This window comes from Schistocerca piceifrons, unplaced genomic scaffold (assembly GCF_021461385.2).
Source record: "Schistocerca piceifrons isolate TAMUIC-IGC-003096 unplaced genomic scaffold, iqSchPice1.1 HiC_scaffold_1804, whole genome shotgun sequence".
Classification (NCBI taxonomy): Eukaryota; Metazoa; Arthropoda; class Insecta; order Orthoptera; family Acrididae; genus Schistocerca; species Schistocerca piceifrons.
The window spans coordinates 558,644-580,542 of NW_025727684.1; the positions used below are offsets into that span (position 1 = coordinate 558,644).

Below are 21,899 nucleotides of genomic sequence, written 5' to 3' on the forward strand. Positions count from 1 at the left end.
TGATGAAAAAGTGTTTCCGCCCGGGATCGAACCGGGGACCTTCTGCGTGTTAGGCAGACGTGATAACCGCTACACCACGGAAACTGCTTGTGTGCACCGTACTGCACAGACAACTTGTAGTGATGTTGCCATCGTAACTAAAAAATTCAATAAATGTGGTACTTGCAAAACGAAGGGGACGTGCGGCAGATCCACACACGAAGTGGCTCATTGGAGGACAATACGACATAGGCAGGAAAATACTGTTCCCGCCCGGGATCGAACCGGGGACCTTCTGCGTGTGAAGCAGACGTGATAACCGCTACACTACGGAAACGACGGACACGACCGAGTCCATCCTTTTTCACTCAAACTTGCCTCAGCCTTTCTATCGTCGGCGAATGCACACACGACAGATCTTTTGTCAGCCTGGAACCCATCACCAGCCGAGGGCTCAAGAAGTCTTCGGGGTGCTCGAGAGGGTGTCTGCCGTAGCACCCCTAACGAGATAGCGGCGTTTCGCGCAGTCGTTATGCGAGTCATATCAGCAAAGCAATCACTTTCTCAGCAGCAAGCAGTGCGAGCCCAGCGGCAGCTCTACATGAAGGTACCGACAGCCCAGGAAGGCCGCCCCCATCCCGCCAGCGTACACGAGACCTTCAGGGCACCCTGGACGACATCGAGGGATTGGAATAATTGGCAATCACCGTGTCACAGCGCTCGTTGGTCTAGGGGTATGATTCCTGCTTAGGGTGCAGGAGGTCCCGGGTTCAAATCCCGGACGAGCCCTAGCGTTTTTGTGCAAACTGATCGCAACGTCAGTGGCTGAGTCAACGCAAAAAGCTCGCCGTCAATATCAAATGAACTTCTTATTCGATGTGAGCAATTGACACTCTGGTCCGACGCGTTAAAAAAAAAAATAAAAAAAAACAAAGTGGCTAGGGTACCTGGCTCTCACCCAGGAGGCGCGGGTTCGATTCCGGTACCGGAAATGCGCATTTTGTTGCTCCTCTTATGCGACTTGGCCCGACTTAGCTCGACTGACGCTACGCTGACGCTTGCAGAAAACTACGTTAAGTACAGATTCGTGGTAACAAGTGACGGCGAGAGCGATGCGACACCTGTCCACCTCTTATCGAGGCACCTAACTGTGGTCAACAAAGCTGGAGGACTGCAAGACATTGCCACGGGGGTTGAATGCAGCTAACCACACTGCTTAGTGTCCTAACAGTGGAGACAGGTTCAAAAAAAAAAAAAAAAAAGATGGGTATAATTCCTGCTTAGGGTGCAGGAGGGTCCCGGGTTCAAATCCCGGACGAGCCAACGCGTTTTGTGCAAACTGATCGCACGTCAGTGGCTGAGTCAGCGCAAAAAGCTCGCCGTCAATATCAAACGAATTTCTTATTCGACGTGAGCAATTGACACTCTGGTCCGACGCGTGAAGGCGATTACGAAGGTTTCGGGTACAGGTGGTAGCAGATGCATGTTAGTAAGTCTTGCTTAAAGTGATGAAAAAGTGTTTCCGCCCCGGGATCGAACCGGGGACCTTCTGCGTGTTAGGCAGACGTGATAACCGCTACACCCACGGAAACTGCTTGTGTGCACCGTACTGCACAGACAACTTGTAAGTGATGTTGCCATCGTAACTAAAAAATTCAATAAATGTGGTACTTGCAAAACGAAGGGACGTGCGGCAGATCCACACACGAAGTGGCTCATTGGAGGACAATACGACATAGGCAGGAAAATACTGTTCCCGCCCGGGATCGAACCGGGGACCCTTCTGCGTGTGAAGCAGACGTGATAACCGCTACACTACGGAAACGACGGGCACGACGAGTCCATCCTTTTTCACTCAAACTTGCCTCAGCCTTTCTATCGTCGGCGAATGCACACACGACAGATCTTTTGTCAGCCTGGAACCCATCACAGCCGAGGGCTCAAGAAGTCTTCGGGGTGCTCGAGAGGGTGTCTGCCGTAGCACCCCTAACGAGGATAGCGGCGTTTCGCGCAGTCGTTATTGCGAGTCATATCAGCAAAGCAATCACTTTCTCAGCAGCAAGCAGTGCGAGCCCAGCGGGCAGCTCTACATGAAGGTACCGACAGGCCCAGAAGGCCGCCCCCCATCCCGCCAGCGTACACGAGACTTCCAGGGCACCCTGGACGACATCGAGGGATTGGAATAATTGGCAATCACCGTGTCACAGCGCTCGTTGGTCTAGGGGTATGATTCCTGCTTAGGGTGCAGGAGGTCCCGGGTTCAAATCCCGGACGAGCCCTAGCGTTTTGTGCAAACTGATCGCACGTCAGTGGCTGAGTCAGCGCAAAAAGCTCGCCGTCAATATCAAATGAACTTCTTATTCGATGTGAGCAATTGACACTCTGGTCCGACGCGTTAAAAAAAAAATAAAAAAAAACAAAGTGGCTAGGGTACCTGGCTCTCACCCAGGAGGCGCGGTTCGATTCCCGGTACCGGAAATGCGCATTTTGTTGCTCCTCTTATGCGACTTGGCCCGACTTAGCTCGACTGACGCTACGCTGACGCTTGCAGAAAACTACGTTAAGTACGATTCGTGGTAACAAGTGACGGCGGAGAGCGATGCGACACCTGTCCACCTCTTATCGAGGCACCTAACTGTGGTCAACAAAGCTGGAGGACTGCAAGACATTGCCACGGGGGTTGAATGCAGCTAACCACACTGCTTAGTGTCCTAACAGTGGACGACAGGGTTCAAAAAAAAAAAAAAAAAAAATGGGTATAATTCCTGCTTAGGGTGCAGGAGGTCCCGGGTTCAAATCCCGGACGAGCCAACGCGTTTTGTGCAAACTGATCGCACGTCAGTGGCTGAGTCAGCGCAAAAAGCTCGCCGTCAATATCAAACGAATTTCTTATTCGACGTGAGCAATTGACACTCTGGTCCGACGCGTGAAGGCGATTACGAAGGTTTCGGGTACAGGTGGTAGCAGATGCATGTTAGTAAGTCTTGCTTAAAGTGATGAAAAAGTGTTTCCGCCCGGGATCGAACCGGGGACCTTCTGCGTGTTAGGCAGACGTGATAACCGCTACACCACGGAAACTGCTTGTGTGCACCGTACTGCACAGACAACTTGTAGTGATGTTGCCATCGTAACTAAAAAATTCAATAAATGTGGTACTTGCAAAACCGAAGGGACGTGCGGCAGATCCACACACGAAGTGGCTCATTGGAGGACAATACGACATAGGCAGGAAAATACTGTTCCCGCCCGGGATCGAACCGGGGACCTTCTGCGTGTGAAGCAGACGTGATAACCGCTACACTACGGAAACGACGGGCACGACGAGTCCATCCTTTTTTCACTCAAACTTGCCTCAGCCTTTCTATCGTCGGCGAATGCACACACGACAGATCTTTTGTTCAGCCTGGAACCCATCACAGCCGAGGGCTCAAGAAGTCTTCGGGGTGCTCGAGAGGGTGTCTGCCGTAGCACCCTAACGAGATAGCGGCGTTTCGCGCAGTCGTTATTGCGAGTCATATCAGCAAAGCAATCACTTTCTCAGCAGCAAGCAGTGCGAGCCCAGCGGCAGCTCTACATGAAGGTACCGACAGCCCAGGAAGGCCGCCCCCATCCCGCCAGCGTACACGAGACTTCCAGGGCACCCTGGACGACATCGAGGGATTGGAATAATTGGCAATCACCGTGTCACAGCGCTCGTTGGTCTAGGGGTATGATTCCTGCTTAGGGTGCAGGAGGTCCCGGGTTCAAATCCCGGGACGAGCCCTAGCGTTTTGTGCAAAACTGATCGCACGTCAGTGGCTGAGTCAGCGCAAAAAAGCTCGCCGTCAATATCAAATGAACTTCTTATTCGATGTGAGCAATTGACACTCTGGTCCGACGCGTTAAAAAAAAAAATAAAAAAAAAACAAAGTGGCTAGGGTACCTGGCTCTCACCCAGGAGGCGCGGGTTCGATTCCCGGTACCGGAAATGCGCATTTTGTTGCTCCTCTTATGCGACTTGGCCCGACTTAGCTCGACTGACGCTACGCTGACGCTTGCAGAAAACTACGTTAAGTACGATTCGTGGTAACAAGTGACGGCGAGAGCGATGCGACACCTGTCCACCTCTTATCGAGGCACCTAACTGTGGTCAACAAAGCTGGAGGACTGCAAGACATTGCCACGGGGGTTGAATGCAGCTAACCACACTGCTTAGTGTCCTAACAGTGGAGACAGGTTCAAAAAAAAAAAAAAAAAAATGGGTATAATTCCTGCTTAGGGTGCAGGAGGTCCCGGGTTCAAATCCCGGACGAGCCAACGCGTTTTGTGCAAACTGATCGCACGTCAGTGGCTGAGTCAGCGCAAAAAGCTCGCCGTCAATATCAAACGAATTTCTTATTCGACGTGAGCAATTGACACTCTGGTCCGACGCGTGAAGGCGATTACGAAGGGTTTCGGGTACAGGTGGTAGCAGATGCATGTTAGTAGTCTTGCTTAAAGTGATGAAAAAGTGTTTCCGCCGGGATCGAACCGGGGACCTTCTGCGTGTTAGGCAGACGTGATAACCGCTACACCACGGAAACTGCTTGTGTGCACCGTACTGCACAGACAACTTGTAGTGATGTTGCCATCGTAACTAAAAAATTCAATAAATGTGGTACTTGCAAAACGAAGGGACGTGCGGCAGATCCACACACGAAGTGGCTCATTGGAGGACAATACGACATAGGCAGGAAAATACTGTTCCCGCCCGGGATCGAACCGGGGGACCTTCTGCGTGTGAAGCAGACGTGATAACCGCTACACTACGGAAACGACGGACACGACGAGTCCATCCTTTTTCACTCAAACTTGCCTCAGCCTTTCTATCGTCGGCGAATGCACACACGACAGATCTTTTGTCAGCCTGGAACCCATCACAGCCGAGGGCTCAAGAAGTCTTCGGGGTGCTCGAGAGGGTGTCTGCCGTAGCACCCCTAACGAGATAGCGGCGTTTCGCGCAGTCGTTATTGCGAGTCATATCAGCAAAGCAATCACTTTCTCAGCAGCAAGCAGTGCGAGCCCAGCGGCAGCTCTACATGAAGGTACCGACAGCCCAGGAAGGCCGCCCCCATCCCGCCAGCGTACACGAGACTTCCAGGGCACCCTGGACGACATCGAGGGATTGGAATAATTGGCAATCACCGTGTCACAGCGCTCGTTGGTCTAGGGGTATGATTCCTGCTTAGGGTGCAGGAGGTCCCGGGTTCAAATCCCGGACGAGCCCTAGCGTTTTGTGCAAACTGATCGCACGTCAGTGGCTGAGTCAGCGCAAAAAGCTCGCCGTCAATATCAAATGAACTTCTTATTCGATGTGAGCAATTGACACTCTGGTCCGACGCGTTAAAAAAAAAATAAAAAAAAACAAAGTGGCTAGGGTACCTGGCTCTCACCCAGGAGGCGCGGGTTCGATTCCCGGTACCGGAAATGCGCATTTTGTTGCTCCTCTTATGCGACTTGGCCCGACTTAGCTCGACTGACGCTACGCTGGACGCTTGCAGAAAACTACGTTAAGTACGATTCGTGGTAACAAGTGACGGCGAGAGCGATGCGACACCTGTCCACCTCTTATCGAGGCACCTAACTGTGGTCAACAAAGCTGGAGGACTGCAAGACATTGCCACGGGGGTTGAATGCAGCTAACCACACTGCTTAGTGTCCTAACAGTGGAGACAGGTTCAAAAAAAAAAAAAAAAAAATGGGTATAATTCCTGCTTAGGGTGCAGGAGGTCCCGGGTTCAAATCCCGACGAGCCAACGCGTTTTGTGCAAACTGATCGCACGTCAGTGCTGAGTCAGCGCAAAAAGCTCGCCGTCACAATATCAAACGAATTTCTTATTCGACGTGAGCAATTGACACTCTGGTCCGACGCGTGAAGGCGATTACGAAGGTTTCGGGTACAGGTGGTAGCAGATGCATGTTAGTAAGTCTTGCTTAAAGTGATGAAAAAGTGTTTCCGCCCGGGATCGAACCGGGGACCTTCTGCGTGTTAGGCAGACGTGATAACCGCTACACCACGGAAACTGCTTGTGTGCACCGTACTGCACAGACAACTTGTAGTGATGTTGCCATCGTAACTAAAAAATTCAATAAATGTGGTACTTGCAAAACGAAGGGACGTGCGGCAGATCCACACACGAAGTGGCTCATTGGAGGACAATACGACATAGGCAGGAAAATACTGTTCCCGCCCGGGATCGAACCGGGGACCTTCTGCGTGTGAAGCAGACGTGATAACCGCTACACTACGGAAACGACGGACACGACGAGTCCATTCCTTTTTCACTCAAACTTGCCTCAGCCTTTCTATCGTCGGCGAATGCACACACGACAGATCTTTTGTCAGCCTGGAACCCATCACAGCCGAGGGCTCAAGAAGTCTTCGGGGTGCTCGAGAGGGTGTCTGCCGTAGCACCCCTAACGAGATAGCGGCGTTTCGCGCAGTCGTTATTGCGAGTCATATCAGCAAAGCAATCACTTTCTCAGCAGCAAGCAGTGCGAGCCCAGCGGCAGCTCTACATGAAGGTACCGACAGCCCAGGAAGGCCGCCCCCATCCCGCCAGCGTACACGAGACTTCCAGGGCAACCCTGGACGACATCGAGGGATTGGAATAATTGGCAATTCACCGTGTCACAGCGCTCGTTGGTCTAGGGGTATGATTCCTGCTTAGGGTGCAGGAGGTCCCGGGTTCAAATCCCGGACGAGCCCTAGCGTTTTGTGCAAACTGATCGCACGTCAGTGGCTGAGTCAGCGCAAAAAGCTCGCCGTCAATATCAAATGAACTTCTTATTCGATGTGAGCAATTGACACTCTGGTCCGACGCGTTAAAAAAAAAATAAAAAAAAACAAAGTGGCTAGGGTACCTGGCTCTCACCCAGGAGGCGCGGGTTCGATTCCCGGTACCGGAAATGCGCATTTTGTTGCTCCTCTTATGCGACTTGGCCCGACTTAGCTCGACTGACGCTACGCTGACGCTTGCAGAAAACTACGTTAAGTACGATTCGTGGTAACAAGTGACGGCGAGAGCGATGCGACACCTGTCCACCTCTTATCGAGGCACCTAACTGTGGTCAACAAAGCTGGAGGACTGCAAGACATTGCCACGGGGGTTGAATGCAGCTAACCACACTGCTTAGTGTCCTAACAGTGGAGACAGTTCAAAAAAAAAAAAAAAAAAATGGGTATAATTCCTGCTTAGGGTGCAGGAGGTCCCGGGTTCAAATCCCGGACGAGCCAACGCGTTTTGTGGCAAACTGATCGCACGTCAGTGGCTGAGTCAGCGCAAAAAGCTCGCCGTCAATATCAAACGAATTTCTTATTCGACGTGAGCAATTGACACTCTGGTCCGACGCGTGAAGGCGATTACGAAGGTTTCGGGTACAGGTGGTAGCAGATGCATGTTAGTAAGTCTTGCTTAAAGTGATGAAAAAGTGTTTCCGCCCGGGATCGAACCGGGGACCTTCTGCGTGTTAGGCAGACGTGATAACCGCTACACCACGGAAACTGCTTGTGTGCACCGTACTGCACAGACAACTTGTAGTGATGTTGCCATCGTAACTAAAAAATTCAATAAATGTGGTACTTGCAAAACGAAGGGACGTGCGGCAGATCCACACACGAAGTGGCTCATTGGAGGACAATACGACATAGGCAGGAAAATACTGTTCCCCGCCCGGGATCGAACCGGGACCTTCTGCGTGTGAAGCAGACGTGATAACCGCTACACTACGGAAACGACGGACACGACGAGTCCATCCTTTTTCACTCAAACTTGCCTCAGCCTTTCTATCGTCGGCGAATGCACACACGACAGATCTTTTGTCAGCCTGGAACCCATCACAGCCGAGGGCTCAAGAAGTCTTCGGGGTGCTCGAGAGGGTGTCTGCCGTAGCACCCCTAACGAGATAGCGGCGTTTCGCGCAGTCGTTATTGCGAGTCATATCAGCAAAGCAATCACTTTCTCAGCAGCAAGCAGTGCGAGCCCAGCGGCAGCTCTACATGAAGGTACCGACAGCCCAGGAAGGCCGCCCCCATCCCGCCAGCGTACACGAGACTTCCAGGGGCACCCTGGACGACATCGAGGGATTGGAATAATTGGCAATCACCGTGTCACAGCGCTCGTTGGTCTAGGGGTATGATTCCTGCTTAGGGTGCAGGAGGTCCCGGGTTCAAATCCCGGGACGAGCCCTAGCGTTTTGTGCAAACTGATCGCACGTCAGTGGCTGAGTCAGCGCAAAAAGCTCGCCGTCAATATCAAATGAACTTCTTATTCGATGTGAGCAATTGACACTCTGGTCGACGCGTTAAAAAAAAAATAAAAAAAAACAAAGTGGCTAGGGTACCTGGCTCTCACCCAGGAGGCGCGGGTTCGATTCCCGGTACCGAAATGCGCATTTTGTTGCTCCTCTTATGCGACTTGGCCCGACTTAGCTCGACTGACGCTACGCTGACGCTTGCAGAAAACTACGTTAAGTACGATTCGTGGTAACAAGTGACGGCGAGAGCGATGCGACACCTGTCCACCTCTTATCGAGGCACCTAACTGTGGTCAACAAAGCTGGAGGACTGCAAGACATTGCCACGGGGGGTTGAATGCAGCTAACCACACTGCTTAGTGTCCTAACAGTGGAGACAGGTTCAAAAAAAAAAAAAAAAAATGGGTATAATTCCTGCTTAGGGTGCAGGAGGTCCCGGGTTCAAATCCCGGACGAGCCAACGCGTTTTGTGCAAACTGATCGCACGTCAGTGGCTGAGTCAGCGCAAAAAGCTCGCCGTCAATATCAAACGAATTTCTTATTCGACGTGAGCAATTGACACTCTGGTCCGACGCGTGAAGGCGATTACGAAGGTTTCGGGTACAGGTGGTAGCAGATGCATGTTAGTAAGTCTTGCTTAAAGTGATGAAAAAGTGTTTCCGCCCGGGATCGAACCGGGGACCTTCTGCGTGTTAGGCAGACGTGATAACCGCTACACCACGGAAACTGCTTGTGTGCACCGTACTGCACAGACAACTTGTAGTGATGTTGCCATCGTAACTAAAAAATTCAATAAATGTGGTACTTGCAAAACGAAGGGACGTGCGGCAGATCCACACACGAAGTGGCTCATTGGAGGACAATACGACATAGGCAGGAAAATACTGTTCCCGCCCGGGATCGAACCGGGGACCTTCTGCGTGTGAAGCAGACGTGATAACCGCTACACTACGGAAACGACGGACACGACGAGTCCATCCTTTTTCACTCAAACTTGCCTCAGCCTTTCTATCGTCGGCGAATGCACACACGACAGATCTTTTGTCAGCCTGGAACCCATCACAGCCGAGGGCTCAAGAAGTCTTCGGGGTGCTCGAGAGGGTGTCTGCCGTAGCACCCCTAACGAGATAGCGGCGTTTCGCGCAGTCGTTATTGCGAGTCATATCAGCAAAGCAATCACTTTCTCAGCAGCAAGCAGTGCGAGCCCAGCGGCAGCTCTACATGAAGGTACCGACAGCCCAGGAAGGCCGCCCCCATCCCGCCAGCGTACACGAGACTTCCAGGGCACCCTGGACGACATCGAGGGATTGGAATAATTGGCAATCACCGTGTCACAGGCGCTCGTTGGTCTAGGGGTATGATTCCTGCTTAGGGTGCAGGAGGTCCCGGGTTCAAATCCCGGACGAGCCCTAGCGTTTTGTGCAAACTGATCGCACGTCAGTGGCTGAGTCAGCGCAAAAAGCTCGCCGTCAATATCAAATGAACTTCTTATTCGATGTGAGCAATTGACACTCTGGTCCGACGCGTTAAAAAAAAAATAAAAAAAAACAAAGTGGGCTAGGGTACCTGGCTCTCACCCAGGAGGCGCGGGTTCGATTCCCGGTACCGGAAATGCGCATTTTGTTGCTCCTCTTATGCGACTTGGCCGACTTAGCTCGACTGACGCTACGCTGACGCTTGCAGAAAACTACGTTAAGTACGATTCGTGGTAACAAGTGACGGCGAGAGCGATGCGACACCTGTCCACCTCTTATCGAGGCACCTAACTGTGGTCAACAAAGCTGGAGGACTGCAAGACATTGCCACGGGGGTTGAATGCAGCTAACCACACTGCTTAGTGTCCTAACAGTGGAGACAGGTTCAAAAAAAAAAAAAAAAAAAATGGGTATAATTCCTGCTTAGGGTGCAGGAGGTCCCGGGTTCAAATCCCGGACGAGCCAACGCGTTTTGTGCAAACTGATCGCACGTCAGTGGCTGAGTCAGCGCAAAAAGCTCGCCGTCAATATCAAACGAATTTCTTATTCGACGTGAGCAATTGACACTCTGGTCCGACGCGTGAAGGCGATTACGAAGGTTTCGGGTACAGGTGGTAGCAGATGCATGTTAGTAAGTCTTGCTTAAAGTGATGAAAAAGTGTTTCCGCCCGGGATCGAACCGGGGACCTTCTGCGTGTTAGGCAGACGTGATAACCGCTACAACCACGGAAACTGCTTGTGTGCACCGTACTGCACAGACAACTTGTAGTGATGTTGCCATCGTAACTAAAAAATTCAATAAATGTGGTACTTGCAAAACGAAGGGACGTGCGGCAGATCCACACACGAAGTGGCTCATTGGAGGACAATACGACATAGGCAGGAAAATACTGTTCCCGCCCGGGATCGAACCGGGGACCTTCTGCGTGTGAAGCAGACGTGATAACCGCTACACTACGGAAACGACGGACACGACGAGTCCATCCTTTTTCACTCAAACTTGCCTCAGCCTTTCTATCGTCGGCGAATGCACACACGACAGATCTTTTGTCAGCCTGGAACCCATCACAGCCGAGGGCTCAAGAAGTCTTCGGGGTGCTCGAGAGGGTGTCTGCCGTAGCACCCCTAACGAGATAGCGGCGTTTCGCGCAGTCGTTATTGCGAGTCATATCAGCAAAGCAATCACTTTCTCAGCAGCAAGCAGTGCGAGCCCAGCGGCAGCTCTACATGAAGGTACCGACAGCCCAGGAAGGCCGCCCCCATCCCGCCAGCGTACACGAGACTTCCAGGGCACCCTGGACGACATCGAGGGATTGGAATAATTGGCAATCACCGTGTCACAGCGCTCGTTGGTCTAGGGGTATGATTCCTGCTTAGGGTGCAGGAGGTCCCGGGTTCAAATCCCGGACGAGCCCTAGCGTTTTTGTGCAAACTGATCGCACGTCAGTGGCTGAGTCAGCGCAAAAAGCTCGCCGTCAATATCAAATGAACTTCTTATTCGATGTGAGCAATTGACACTCTGGTCCGACGCGTTAAAAAAAAAAATAAAAAAAAACAAAGTGGCTAGGGTACCTGGCTCTCACCCAGGAGGCGCGGGTTCGATTCCCGGTACCGGAAATGCGCATTTTGTTGCTCCTCTTATGCGACTTGGCCCGACTTAGCTCGACTGACGCTACGCTGACGCTTGCAGAAAACTACGTTAAGTACGATTCGTGGTAACAAGTGACGGCGAGAGCGATGCGACACCTGTCCACCTCTTATCGAGGCACCTAACTGTGGTCAACAAAGCTGGAGGACTGCAAGACATTGCCACGGGGGGTTGAATGCAGCTAACCACAACTGCTTAGTGTCCTAACAGTGGAGACAGGTTCAAAAAAAAAAAAAAAAATGGGTATAATTCCTGCTTAGGGTGCAGGAGGTCCCGGGTTCAAATCCCGGACGAGCCAACGCGTTTTGTGCAAACTGATCGCACGGTCAGTGGCTGAGTCAGCGCAAAAAGCTCGCCGTCAATATCAAACGAATTTCTTATTCGACGTGAGCAATTGACACTCTGGTCCGACGCGTGAAGGCGATTACGAAGGTTTCGGGTACAGGTGGTAGCAGATGCATGTTAGTAAGTCTTGCTTAAAGTGATGAAAAAGTGTTTCCGCCCGGATCGAACCGGGGACCTTCTGCGTGTTAGGCAGACGTGATAACCGCTAACACCACGGAAACTGCTTGTGTGCACCGTACTGCACAGACAACTTGTAGTGATGTTGCCATCGTAACTAAAAAATTCAATAAATGTGGTACTTGCAAAACGAAGGGACGTGCGGCAGATCCACACACGAAGTGGCTCATTGGAGGACAATACGACATAGGCAGGAAAATACTGTTCCCGCCCGGGATCGAACCGGGGACCTTCTGCGTGTGAAGCAGACGTGATAACCGCTACACTACGGAAACGACGGACACGACGAGTCCCATCCTTTTTCACTCAACTTGCCTCAGCCTTTCTATCGTCGGCGAATGCACACACGACAGATCTTTTGTCAGCCTGGAACCCATCACAGCCGAGGGCTCAAGAAGTCTTCGGGGTGCTCGAGAGGGTGTCTGCCGTAGCACCCCTAACGAGATAGCGGCGTTTCGCGCAGTCGTTATTGCGAGTCATATCAGCAAAGCAATCACTTTCTCAGCAGCAAGCAGTGCGAGCCCAGCGGCAGCTCTACATGAAGGTACCGACAGCCCAGGAAGGCCGCCCCCATCCCGCCAGCGTACACGAGACTTCCAGGGCACCCTGGACGACATCGAGGGATTGGAATAATTGGCAATCACCGTGTCACAGCGCTCGTTGGTCCTAGGGGTATGATTCCTGCTTAGGGTGCAGGAGGTCCCGGGTTCAAATCCCGGACGAGCCCTAGCGTTTTGTGCAAACTGATCGCACGTCAGTGGCTGAGTCAGCGCAAAAAAGCTCGCCGTCAATATCAAATGAACTTCTTATTCGATGTGAGCAATTGACACTCTTGGTCCGACGCGTTAAAAAAAAAAAATAAAAAAAAACAAAGTGGCTAGGGTACCTGGCTCTCAACCCAGGAGGCGCGGGTTCGATTCCGGTACCGGAAATGCGCATTTTGTTGCTCCTCTTATGCGACTTGGCCCGACTTAGCTCGACTGACGCTACGCTGACGCTTGCAGAAAACTACGTTAAGTACGATTCGTGGTAACAAGTGACGGCGAGAGCGATGCGACACCTGTCCACCTCTTATCGAGGCACCTAACTGTGGTCAACAAAGCTGAGGACTGCAAGACATTGCCACGGGGGTTGAATGCAGCTAACCACACTGCTTAGTGTCCTAACAGTGGAGACAGGTTCAAAAAAAAAAAAAAAAAAATGGGTATAATTCCTGCTTAGGGTGCAGGAGGTCCCGGGTTCAAATCCCGGACGAGCCAACGCGTTTTGTGCAAACTGATTCGCACGTCAGTGGCTGAGTCAGCGCAAAAAGCTCGCCGTCAATATCAAACGAATTTCTTATTCGACGTGAGCAATTGACACTCTGGTCCGACGCGGTGAAGGCGATTACGAAGGTTTCGGGTACAGGTGGTAGCAGATGCATGTTAGTAAGTCTTGCTTAAAGTGATGAAAAAGTGTTTCCGCCCGGGATCGAACCGGGGACCTTCTGCGTGTTAGGCAGACGTGATAACCGCTACACCACGGAAACTGCTTGTGTGCACCGTACTGCACAGACAACTTGTAGTGATGTTGCCATCGTAACTAAAAAATTCAATAAATGTGGTACTTGCAAAACGAAGGGACGTGCGGCAGAATCCACACACGAAGTGGCTCATTGGAGGACAATACGACATAGGCAGGAAAATACTGTTCCCGCCGGGATCGAACCGGGGACCTTCTGCGTGTGAAGCAGACGTGATAACCGCTACACTACGGAAACGACGGACACGACGAGTCCATCCTTTTTCACTCAAACTTGCCTCAGCCTTTCTATCGTCGGCGAATGCACACACGACAGATCTTTTGTCAGCCTGGAACCCATCACAGCCGAGGGCTCAAGAAGTCTTCGGGGTGCTCGAGAGGGTGTCTGCCGTAGCACCCCTAACGAGATAGCGGCGTTTCGCGCAGTCGTTATTGCGAGTCATATCAGCAAAGCAATCACTTTCTCAGCAGCAAGCAGTGCGAGCCCAGCGGCAGCTCTACATGAAGGTACCGACAGCCCAGGAAGGCCGCCCCCATCCCGCCAGCGTACACGAGACTTCCAGGGCACCCTGGACGACATCGAGGGATTGGAATAATTGGCAATCACCGTGTCACAGCGCTCGTTGGTCTAGGGGTATGATTCCTGCTTAGGGTGCAGGAGGTCCCGGGTTCAAATCCCGGACGAGCCCTAGCGTTTTGTGCAAAACTGATCGCACGTCAGTGGCTGAGTCAGCGCAAAAAGCTCGCCGTCAATATCAAATGAACTTCTTATTCGATGTGAGCAATTGACACTCTGGTCCGACGCGTTAAAAAAAAAATAAAAAAAAACAAAGTGGCTAGGGTACCTGGCTCTCACCCAGGAGGCGCGGGTTCGATTCCCGGTACCGGAATGCGCATTTTGTTGCTCTCTCTTATGCGACTTGGCCCGACTTAGCTCGACTGACGCTACGCTGACGCTTGCAGAAAACTACGTTAAGTACGATTCGTGGTAACAAGTGACGGCGAGAGCGATGCGACACCTGTCCACCTCTTATCGAGGCACCTAACTGTGGTCAACAAAGCTGGAGGACTGCAAGACATTGCCACGGGGGTTGAATGCAGCTAACCACACTGCTTAGTGTCCTAACAGTGGAGACAGGTTCAAAAAAAAAAAAAAAAAAAAAAAATGGGTATAATTCCTGCTTAGGGTGCAGGAGGTCCCGGGTTCAAATCCCGGACGAGCCAACGCGTTTTGTGCAAACTGATCGCACGTCAGTGGCTGAGTCAGCGCAAAAAGCTCGCCGTCAATATCAAACGAATTTCTTATTCGACGTGAGCAATTGACACTCTGGTCCGACGCGTGAAGGCGATTACGAAGGTTTCGGGTACAGGTGGTAGCAGATGCATGTTAGTAAGTCTTGCTTAAAGTGATGAAAAAGTGTTTCCGCCCGGGATCGAACCGGGGACCTTCTGCGTGTTAGGCAGACGTGATAACCGCTACACCACGGAAACTGCTTGTGTGCACCGTACTGCACAGACAACTTGTAGTGATGTTGCCATCGTAACTAAAAAAATTCAATAAATGTGGTACTTGCAAAACGAAGGGACGTGCGCAGATCCACACACGAAGTGGCTCATTGGAGGACAATACGACATAGGCAGGAAAATACTGTTCCCGCCCGGGATCGAACCGGGGACCTTCTGCGTGTGAAGCAGACGTGATAACCGCTACACTACGGAAACGACGGACACGACGAGTCCATCCTTTTTCACTCAAACTTGCCTCAGCCTTTCTATCGTCGGCGAATGCACACACCGACAGATCTTTTGTCAGCCTGGAACCCATCACAGCCGAGGGCTCAAGAAGTCTTCGGGGTGCTCGAGAGGGTGTCTGCCGTAGCACCCCTAACGAGATAGCGGCGTTTCGCGCAGTCGTTATTGCGAGTCATATCAGCAAAGCAATCACTTTCTCAGCAGCAAGCAGTGCGAGCCCAGCGGCAGCTCTACATGAAGGTACCGACAGCCCAGGAAGGCCGCCCCCATCCCGCCAGCGTACACGAGACTTCCAGGGCACCCTGGACGACATCGAGGGATTGGAATAATTGGCAATCACCGTGTCACAGCGCTCGTTGGTCTAGGGGTATGATTCCTGCTTAGGGTGCAGGAGGTCCCGGGTTCAAATCCCGGACGAGCCCTAGCGTTTTGTGCAAACTGATCGCACGTCAGTGGCTGAGTCAGCGCAAAAAGCTCGCCGTCAATATCAAATGAACTTCTTATTCGATGTGAGCAATTGACACTCTGGTCCGACGCGTTAAAAAAAAAAATAAAAAAAAACAAAGTGGCTAGGGTACCTGGCTCTCACCCAGGAGGCGCGGGTTCGATTCCCGGTACCGGAAATGCGCATTTTGTTGCTCCTCTTATGCGACTTGGCCCGACTTAGCTCGACTGACGCTACGCTGACGCTTGCAGAAAACTACGTTAAGTACGATTCGTGGTAACAAGTGACGGCGAGAGCGATGCGACACCTGTCCACCTCTTATCGAGGCACCTAACTGTGGTCAACAAAGCTGGAGGGACTGCAAGACATTGCCACGGGGGTTGAATGCAGCTAACCACACTGCTTAGTGTCCTAACAGTGGAGACAGGTTCAAAAAAAAAAAAAAAAAAAATGGGTATAATTCCTGCTTAGGGTGCAGGAGGTCCCGGGTTCAAATCCCGGACGAGCCAACGCGTTTTGTGCAAACTGATCGCACGTCAGTGGCTGAGTCAGCGCAAAAAGCTCGCCGTCAATATCAACGAATTTCTTATTCGACGTGAGCAATTGACACTCTGGTCCGACGCGTGAAGGCGATTACGAAGGTTTCGGGTACAGGTGGTAGCAGATGCATGTTAGTAAGTCTTGCTTAAAGTGATGAAAAAGTGTTTCCGCCCGGGGATCGAACCGGGGACCTTCTGCGTGTTAGGCAGACGTGATAACCGCTACACCACGGAAACTGCTTGTGTGCACCGTACTGCACAGACAACTTGTAGTGATGTTGCCATCGTAACTAAAAAATTCAATAAATGTGGTACTTGCAAAACGAAGGGACGTGCGGCAGATCCACACACGAAGTGGCTCATTGGAGGACAATACGACATAGGCAGGAAAATACTGTTCCCGCCCGGGATCGAACCGGGGACCTTCTGCGTGTGAAGCAGACGTGATAACCGCTACACTACGGAAACGACGGACACGACGAGTCCATCCTTTTTCACTCAAACTTGCCTCAGCCTTTCTATCGTCGGCGAATGCACACACGACAGATCTTTTGTCAGCCTGGAACCCCATCACAGCCGAGGGCTCAAGAAGTCTTCGGGGTGCTCGAGAGGGTGTCTGCCGTAGCACCCCTAACGAGATAGCGGCGTTTCGCGCAGTCGTTATTGCGAGTCATATCAGCAAAGCAATCACTTTCTCAGCAGCAAGCAGTGCGAGCCCAGCGGCAGCTCTACATGAAGGTACCGACAGCCCAGGAAGGCCGCCCCCATCCCGCCAGCGTACACGAGACTTCCAGGGCACCCTGGACGACATCGAGGGATTGGAATAATTGGCAATCACCGTGTCACAGCGCTCGTTGGGTCTAGGGGTATGATTCCTGCTTAGGGTGCAGGAGGTCCCGGGTTCAAATCCCGGACGAGCCCCTAGCGTTTTGTGCAAACTGATCGCACGTCAGTGGCTGAGTCAGCGCAAAAAGCTCGCCGTCAATATCAAATGAACTTCTTATTCGATGTGAGCAATTGACACTCTGGTCCCGACGCGTTAAAAAAAAAATAAAAAAAAACAAAGTGGCTAGGGTACCTGGCTCTCACCCAGGAGGCGCGGGTTCGATTCCCGGTACCGGAAATGCGCATTTTGTTGCTCCTCTTATGCGACTTGGCCCGACTTAGCTCGACTGACGCTACGCTGACGCTTGCAGAAAACTACGTTAAGTACGATTCGTGGTAACAAGTGACGGCGAGAGCGATGCGACACCTGTCCACCTCTTATCGAGGCACCTAACTGTGGTCAACAAAGCTGAGGACTGCAAGACATTGCCACGGGGGTTGAATGCAGCTAACCACACTGCTTAGTGTCCTAACAGTGGAGACAGGTTCAAAAAAAAAAAAAAAAAAAATGGGTATAATTCCTGCTTAGGGTGCAGGAGGTCCCGGGTTCAAATCCCGGACGAGCCAACGCGTTTTGTGCAAACTGATCGCACGTCAGTGGCTGAGTCAGCGCAAAAAGCTCGCCGTCAATATCAAACGAATTTCTTATTCGACGTGAGCAATTGACACTCTGGTCCGACGCGTGAAGGCGATTACGAAGGTTTCGGGTACAGGTGGTAGCAGATGCATGTTAGTAAGTCTTGCTTAAAGTGATGAAAAAGTGTTTCCGCCCGGGATCGAACCGGGGACCTTCTGCGTGTTAGGCAGACGTGATAACCGCTACACCACGGAAACTGCTTGTGTGCACCGTACTGCACAGACAACTTGTAGTGATGTTGCCATCGTAACTAAAAAATTCAATAAATGTGGTACTTGCAAAACGAAGGGACGTGCGGCAGATCCACACACGAAGTGGCTCATTGGAGGACAATACGACATAGGCAGGAAAATACTGTTTCCCGCCCGGGATCGAACCGGGGACCTTCTGCGTGTGAAGCAGACGTGATAACCGCTACACTACGGAAACGACGGACACGACGAGTCCATCCTTTTTCACTCAAACTTGCCTCAGCCTTTCTATCGTCGGCGAATGCACACACGACAGATCTTTTGTCAGCCTGGAACCCATCACAGCCGAGGGCTCAAGAAGTCTTCGGGGTGCTCGAGAGGGTGGTCTGCTGTAGCACCCCTAACGAGATAGCGGCGTTTCGCGCAGTCGTTATTGCGAGTCATATCAGCAAAGCAATCACTTTCTCAGCAGCAAGCAGTGCGAGCCCAGCGGCAGCTCTACATGAAGGTACCGACAGCCCAGGAAGGCCGCCCCCATCCCGCCAGCGTACACGAGACTTCCAGGGCACCCTGGACGACATCGAGGGATTGGAATAATTGGCAATCACCGTGTCACAGCGCTCGTTGGTCTAGGGGTATGATTCCTGCTTAGGGTGCAGGAGGTCCCGGGTTCAAAATCCCGGACGAGCCCTAGCGTTTTGTGCAAACTGATCGCACGTCAGTGGCTGAGTCAGCGCAAAAAGCTCGCCGTCAATATCAAATGAACTTCTTATTCGATGTGAGCAATTGACACTCTGGTCCGACGCGTTAAAAAAAAAATAAAAAAAAACAAAGTGGCTAGGGTACCTGGCTCTCACCCAGGAGGCGCGGGTTCGATTCCCGGTACCGGAAATGCGCATTTTGTTGCTCCTCTTATGCGACTTGGCCCGACTTAGCTCGACTGACGCTACGCTGACGCTTGCAGAAAACTACGTTAAGTACGATTCGTGGTAACAAGTGACGGCGAGAGCGATGCGACACCTGTCCACCTCTTATCGAGGCACCTAACTGTGGTCAACAAAGCTGGAGGACTGCAAGACATTGCCACGGGGGTTGAATGCAGCTAACCACACTGCTTAGTGTCCTAACAGTGGAGACAGGTTCAAAAAAAAAAAAAAAAAAAAATGGGTATAATTCCTGCTTAGGGTGCAGGAGGTCCCGGGTTCAAATCCCGGACGAGCCAACGCGTTTTGTGCAAACTGATCGCACGTCAGTGCTGAGTCAGCGCAAAAAGCTCGCCGTCAATATCAAACGAATTTCTTATTCGACGTGAGCAATTGACACTCTGGTCCGACGCGTGAAGGCGATTACGAAGGTTTACATTGGACCTTCTAATTGACGATGAAACACATAAAATTGCATCTGGATTTAATACAAAAGGCACAATGCCGACTTAAGTACAAGAGGACTGGCACTCTAACTTTCTATGATTTGAACTTCTCCTGTGAGTCCAGTTTCGGATTCCGATGCTTCACTTCAGGTTTAGTGTATACCTTGCACCTTCTTATTGACGATGAAACACAGAAATTGCATCCGAATTTAGTACAAAAGGCACAATGCCGACTTAAGTACAAGAGGACTGACATTCTCCCTTTCTATGATTTGAAACTCTCCTGTGGGTCCAGTTTTAGATTCCGATGCTTCACTTCAGGTTTACTGTATCCCTTGGACCTTCTTACTGACGATGAAACACAGATATTGCATCCGGATTTTAAACAAAAGGCACATTGCCGACTTAAGTAAAAGAGGATTGACACTCTCTCTTTCTATGATTTGGACCTCTCCTGTGAGTCCAGTTATAGATTCCGATGCCTTCACTACAGTTTTTACTGTATACCTTGCACTTTCTTATTGACGAAATGAAATACAGAAATTGCATCCGAATTTAATACAAAAGGCACAATGCCGACTTAAGAACAAGAGGACAGACACTCTCACTTTCTATAATTTGAAACCCCTCCTGTGAGTCCAGTTTTAGATTCCGATGCTTCACTTCAGGTTTACTGTATACCTTGGACATTTTTATTGACGATGAATCACAGAAATTGCATCCGAATTTAATACAAAAGGCACAATGCCGATTTAAGTAAATGAGGACTGACACTCTCACTTTCTGTGATTTGAACCTCTCCTGTGAGTCCAGTTTTAGATTACGATGCTTCACTTCAGGTTTACTGTATACCTTGCACCTTCTTATTGACGATGAAACACAGAAATTGCATCCGAATTTAATACAAAAGGCAAAATGCCGACTTAAGTAAAAGAAGACTGGCACTCTCGTTTTCTATGATTTGAACCTCACCTGTGAGTACAGTTTTAGATTCCGATGCGTCACGTCAGGTTTACTGTATACCTTGCACCTTCTTATTGACGATGAAACACAGAAATTGCATCCGAATTACAAACCAAAGGCACAATGCCGACATAAGTTCAGGGTTAACTGACACTGTCACTTTCTATGATGCGCACCTCTCCTGCGAGTCCAGTTTTAGATTCCCATGCTTCACTTCAGGTTTGATGTATCCCTTGGACCTTCTTATTGACGATGAAATACAGAAATTGCATCCGATTTTAATACAAAAAGCACAATGCCGACTTAAGTAAAAGTGGATTCACACTCTCTCTTTCTATGATTTGAACCTCTCCTTTGAGTCCAGTTTTAGTTTCCGATGCTTCACTTCAGGTTTACTGTATACCTTGCACCTTCTTATTGACGATGAAACACAGAAATTGCGTTGGAATTAAATTCAAAAGGCACAATACCAACATAAGGACCAGAGGACTGACACTCTAACTCTCTATGATTTGAACCTCTCATCTGAGTTCAGTTTTAGATTCCGATGCTTCACTTCAGGTTTACAGTATACCTTGCACCTTCTTATTTGACGACGAAACACAGAAATAGCATCCGAATTTAATACAAAAGGCACAATGCCGACTTAAGTACAAGAGGACTGACACTCTCACTTTCTATGATTTGAACGTCTCCTGTGAGTCAAGTTTTACATTCCGATGCTTCACTTCAGGTTTACAGTATACCTTGCACCTTCTTATTGACGATGAAACACAGAAATTGCATCCGAATTTAATACAAAAGGCACAATGCCGACTTAAGTACAAGAGGACTGACACTCTCTCTTTCTATGATTTGAACCTCTCCTGTGAGTCCACTTTAGATTCCGATGTTTCACTTCAGGTTTACTGTATACCTTGCACCACCTTAATGACGATGGAACACAGAAATTGCCTCCTAATTTCATACAAAAGGCACAATGCCGACTTAAGTACAAGAGGACAGACACTCTCACACTTTCTATGATTTGAACCTCTCCTGTGAGTCCAGTTTTAGATTCCGATGCTTGTCTTCAGGTTTACTGTATCCCTTGGACCTTCTTATTGACGATGAAATACAGAAATTGCATCCGAATTTAATACAAAAGGCACAATGCCGACTTAAGTACAAGCAGACAGACACTCTCTCTTTCTATGATTTGATCCTCTCCTGTGAGTCCAGTTTTAGATTGCGATGCTTCACTTCAGGTTTACTTTATCCCTTGGACCTTCTTATTGAAGATGAAACACAGAAATTGCATCCGAATTTAATACAAAAGGCACAATGCCGACTCAAGTAAAAGAGGACTGACACTCTCTCTTTCTATGATTTTAACCTCTCCTGTGAGTCCAGTTTTAGATTCCGATGCTTCACTTCAGGTTTACTGTATCCCTTGGACCTTCTTATTGACCATGAAATACAGAAATTGCATCGAATTAAATACAAAAGGCACAATGCTGACTTAAGTACAAGTGGACTGACACTCTCCCTTTCTATGATTTGGACCTCTCCTGTGAGTCCACTTTCAGATTCCGATGCTTCACTTCAGGTTACCAGTATCCCTTGGACCTTTCTTACTGACGATGAAAACACAGAAATTGCATCCGGATTTAATACAAAAGTCACAATGCCGACTTAAGTAAAAGAGGACTGACACTCT

At 50.2% G+C, this 21,899-nt stretch overlaps 37 non-coding genes across 37 annotated transcripts; 11 read left to right on the forward strand and 26 right to left on the reverse strand.

Moving 5' to 3' along the window:
* Positions 1-11: 11 nt before the first annotated feature.
* Positions 12-84, reverse strand: Trnav-aac. Its single transcript has one exon. It is a non-coding gene; the product is annotated as a tRNA-Val (tRNA).
* Positions 85-243: 159 nt separating this feature from the next.
* Positions 244-316, reverse strand: Trnav-cac. Its single transcript has one exon. It is a non-coding gene; the product is annotated as a tRNA-Val (tRNA).
* A 380-nt stretch (positions 317-696) lies between these two features.
* Trnap-agg lies at positions 697-770 on the forward strand. Its single transcript has one exon. It is a non-coding gene; the product is annotated as a tRNA-Pro (tRNA).
* Positions 771-1,496: 726 nt separating this feature from the next.
* On the reverse strand, positions 1,497-1,571 carry Trnav-aac. Its single transcript has one exon. It is a non-coding gene; the product is annotated as a tRNA-Val (tRNA).
* Positions 1,572-1,730: 159 nt separating this feature from the next.
* Positions 1,731-1,804, reverse strand: Trnav-cac. The gene has a single exon. It is a non-coding gene; the product is annotated as a tRNA-Val (tRNA).
* A 382-nt stretch (positions 1,805-2,186) lies between these two features.
* On the forward strand, positions 2,187-2,260 carry Trnap-agg. The gene has a single exon. It is a non-coding gene; the product is annotated as a tRNA-Pro (tRNA).
* A 724-nt stretch (positions 2,261-2,984) lies between these two features.
* On the reverse strand, positions 2,985-3,057 carry Trnav-aac. The gene has a single exon. It is a non-coding gene; the product is annotated as a tRNA-Val (tRNA).
* Positions 3,058-3,216: 159 nt separating this feature from the next.
* On the reverse strand, positions 3,217-3,289 carry Trnav-cac. Its single transcript has one exon. It is a non-coding gene; the product is annotated as a tRNA-Val (tRNA).
* A 380-nt stretch (positions 3,290-3,669) lies between these two features.
* Trnap-agg lies at positions 3,670-3,744 on the forward strand. Its single transcript has one exon. It is a non-coding gene; the product is annotated as a tRNA-Pro (tRNA).
* Positions 3,745-4,469: 725 nt separating this feature from the next.
* Positions 4,470-4,541, reverse strand: Trnav-aac. Its single transcript has one exon. It is a non-coding gene; the product is annotated as a tRNA-Val (tRNA).
* Positions 4,542-4,699: 158 nt separating this feature from the next.
* Trnav-cac lies at positions 4,700-4,773 on the reverse strand. Its single transcript has one exon. It is a non-coding gene; the product is annotated as a tRNA-Val (tRNA).
* Positions 4,774-5,152: 379 nt separating this feature from the next.
* Trnap-agg lies at positions 5,153-5,226 on the forward strand. Its single transcript has one exon. It is a non-coding gene; the product is annotated as a tRNA-Pro (tRNA).
* A 722-nt stretch (positions 5,227-5,948) lies between these two features.
* Trnav-aac lies at positions 5,949-6,021 on the reverse strand. Its single transcript has one exon. It is a non-coding gene; the product is annotated as a tRNA-Val (tRNA).
* A 158-nt stretch (positions 6,022-6,179) lies between these two features.
* Trnav-cac lies at positions 6,180-6,252 on the reverse strand. The gene has a single exon. It is a non-coding gene; the product is annotated as a tRNA-Val (tRNA).
* Positions 6,253-6,634: 382 nt separating this feature from the next.
* On the forward strand, positions 6,635-6,708 carry Trnap-agg. Its single transcript has one exon. It is a non-coding gene; the product is annotated as a tRNA-Pro (tRNA).
* Positions 6,709-7,429: 721 nt separating this feature from the next.
* Positions 7,430-7,502, reverse strand: Trnav-aac. Its single transcript has one exon. It is a non-coding gene; the product is annotated as a tRNA-Val (tRNA).
* Positions 7,503-7,660: 158 nt separating this feature from the next.
* Trnav-cac lies at positions 7,661-7,733 on the reverse strand. Its single transcript has one exon. It is a non-coding gene; the product is annotated as a tRNA-Val (tRNA).
* Positions 7,734-8,113: 380 nt separating this feature from the next.
* On the forward strand, positions 8,114-8,188 carry Trnap-agg. Its single transcript has one exon. It is a non-coding gene; the product is annotated as a tRNA-Pro (tRNA).
* A 719-nt stretch (positions 8,189-8,907) lies between these two features.
* Trnav-aac lies at positions 8,908-8,980 on the reverse strand. Its single transcript has one exon. It is a non-coding gene; the product is annotated as a tRNA-Val (tRNA).
* Positions 8,981-9,138: 158 nt separating this feature from the next.
* Trnav-cac lies at positions 9,139-9,211 on the reverse strand. The gene has a single exon. It is a non-coding gene; the product is annotated as a tRNA-Val (tRNA).
* Positions 9,212-9,589: 378 nt separating this feature from the next.
* Trnap-agg lies at positions 9,590-9,663 on the forward strand. Its single transcript has one exon. It is a non-coding gene; the product is annotated as a tRNA-Pro (tRNA).
* A 724-nt stretch (positions 9,664-10,387) lies between these two features.
* On the reverse strand, positions 10,388-10,461 carry Trnav-aac. The gene has a single exon. It is a non-coding gene; the product is annotated as a tRNA-Val (tRNA).
* Positions 10,462-10,619: 158 nt separating this feature from the next.
* Trnav-cac lies at positions 10,620-10,692 on the reverse strand. The gene has a single exon. It is a non-coding gene; the product is annotated as a tRNA-Val (tRNA).
* A 379-nt stretch (positions 10,693-11,071) lies between these two features.
* Trnap-agg lies at positions 11,072-11,145 on the forward strand. Its single transcript has one exon. It is a non-coding gene; the product is annotated as a tRNA-Pro (tRNA).
* Positions 11,146-11,869: 724 nt separating this feature from the next.
* On the reverse strand, positions 11,870-11,942 carry Trnav-aac. The gene has a single exon. It is a non-coding gene; the product is annotated as a tRNA-Val (tRNA).
* Positions 11,943-12,100: 158 nt separating this feature from the next.
* On the reverse strand, positions 12,101-12,173 carry Trnav-cac. The gene has a single exon. It is a non-coding gene; the product is annotated as a tRNA-Val (tRNA).
* A 1,180-nt stretch (positions 12,174-13,353) lies between these two features.
* Trnav-aac lies at positions 13,354-13,426 on the reverse strand. Its single transcript has one exon. It is a non-coding gene; the product is annotated as a tRNA-Val (tRNA).
* A 159-nt stretch (positions 13,427-13,585) lies between these two features.
* On the reverse strand, positions 13,586-13,657 carry Trnav-cac. The gene has a single exon. It is a non-coding gene; the product is annotated as a tRNA-Val (tRNA).
* A 379-nt stretch (positions 13,658-14,036) lies between these two features.
* Positions 14,037-14,110, forward strand: Trnap-agg. Its single transcript has one exon. It is a non-coding gene; the product is annotated as a tRNA-Pro (tRNA).
* A 727-nt stretch (positions 14,111-14,837) lies between these two features.
* Trnav-aac lies at positions 14,838-14,910 on the reverse strand. Its single transcript has one exon. It is a non-coding gene; the product is annotated as a tRNA-Val (tRNA).
* A 158-nt stretch (positions 14,911-15,068) lies between these two features.
* Positions 15,069-15,141, reverse strand: Trnav-cac. The gene has a single exon. It is a non-coding gene; the product is annotated as a tRNA-Val (tRNA).
* A 380-nt stretch (positions 15,142-15,521) lies between these two features.
* Trnap-agg lies at positions 15,522-15,595 on the forward strand. Its single transcript has one exon. It is a non-coding gene; the product is annotated as a tRNA-Pro (tRNA).
* Positions 15,596-16,318: 723 nt separating this feature from the next.
* On the reverse strand, positions 16,319-16,392 carry Trnav-aac. Its single transcript has one exon. It is a non-coding gene; the product is annotated as a tRNA-Val (tRNA).
* Positions 16,393-16,550: 158 nt separating this feature from the next.
* Trnav-cac lies at positions 16,551-16,623 on the reverse strand. Its single transcript has one exon. It is a non-coding gene; the product is annotated as a tRNA-Val (tRNA).
* A 380-nt stretch (positions 16,624-17,003) lies between these two features.
* Positions 17,004-17,079, forward strand: Trnap-agg. The gene has a single exon. It is a non-coding gene; the product is annotated as a tRNA-Pro (tRNA).
* Positions 17,080-17,801: 722 nt separating this feature from the next.
* On the reverse strand, positions 17,802-17,874 carry Trnav-aac. The gene has a single exon. It is a non-coding gene; the product is annotated as a tRNA-Val (tRNA).
* A 158-nt stretch (positions 17,875-18,032) lies between these two features.
* Trnav-cac lies at positions 18,033-18,106 on the reverse strand. The gene has a single exon. It is a non-coding gene; the product is annotated as a tRNA-Val (tRNA).
* Between the last annotated feature and the right edge of the window lie 3,793 nt (positions 18,107-21,899).